Source organism: Lupinus angustifolius, chromosome LG12 (assembly GCF_001865875.1).
Source record: "Lupinus angustifolius cultivar Tanjil chromosome LG12, LupAngTanjil_v1.0, whole genome shotgun sequence".
Classification (NCBI taxonomy): domain Eukaryota; kingdom Viridiplantae; phylum Streptophyta; class Magnoliopsida; order Fabales; family Fabaceae; genus Lupinus; species Lupinus angustifolius.
In genome coordinates, this window is record NC_032020.1 from 3,863,079 (window position 1) to 3,863,345 (window position 267).

Consider the following 267-nt stretch of genomic DNA (forward strand, 5'->3'; position numbering starts at 1 on the left):
AAAAAGTCTTGACTTTATAAACCTAAAGTGTTATGAAGTCTTAGATAGAAAAATGATTTAAAAGTGTTGATCTTGGTTAAGTTAGCTTACTTTAAAGTGGTAAGATTGACTTAAAAAGTCTTGATTTAAAAGTATTGATTTTGTTTAAGTTGGCTTACTTTAAAATGGTAAGTCTAGCTTAATAATCTTACATAAAAGGGTTAATCTTAATAAAAATGTTTTACTTGCGAAAGATAAGTTTTATGAATAGTTATCATTACCGGAAAA